This window comes from Perognathus longimembris, chromosome 2 (genome assembly GCF_023159225.1).
Source record: "Perognathus longimembris pacificus isolate PPM17 chromosome 2, ASM2315922v1, whole genome shotgun sequence".
Taxonomy (NCBI): domain Eukaryota; kingdom Metazoa; phylum Chordata; class Mammalia; order Rodentia; family Heteromyidae; genus Perognathus; species Perognathus longimembris.
In genome coordinates, this window is record NC_063162.1 from 72,684,378 (window position 1) to 72,684,711 (window position 334).

The window sequence follows — 334 nt, forward strand, 5'->3', positions numbered from 1 at the left end:
CAAGGCTGGCTCCTGTGGGAGCAGCCCACTTCCCGGTGGCATTCTGCACACTCCAAGGTTATATTTGTTCTTCATAAACATTGGTAAAAATTGTTCGCTTTTCAAAAATTAGTTGCGTGACACTCCCAAAAGCTAGCTACATCTAACTTCTTATTTCTCTTGTATGCTAAGGGCAGAGACAAATGCAATTTGAAAATTTTTCATTAAGTCTTTCATTTTCTACTTTATTTCACCTCATAGGGACTGATGAGGAAATTGTGCCTGGCTTTGTTGTGGTAAGATCAAGCCAAGGGCTTAGAAGCAGGCATGTGCTCTGTCTCTGAGCTATACCTGC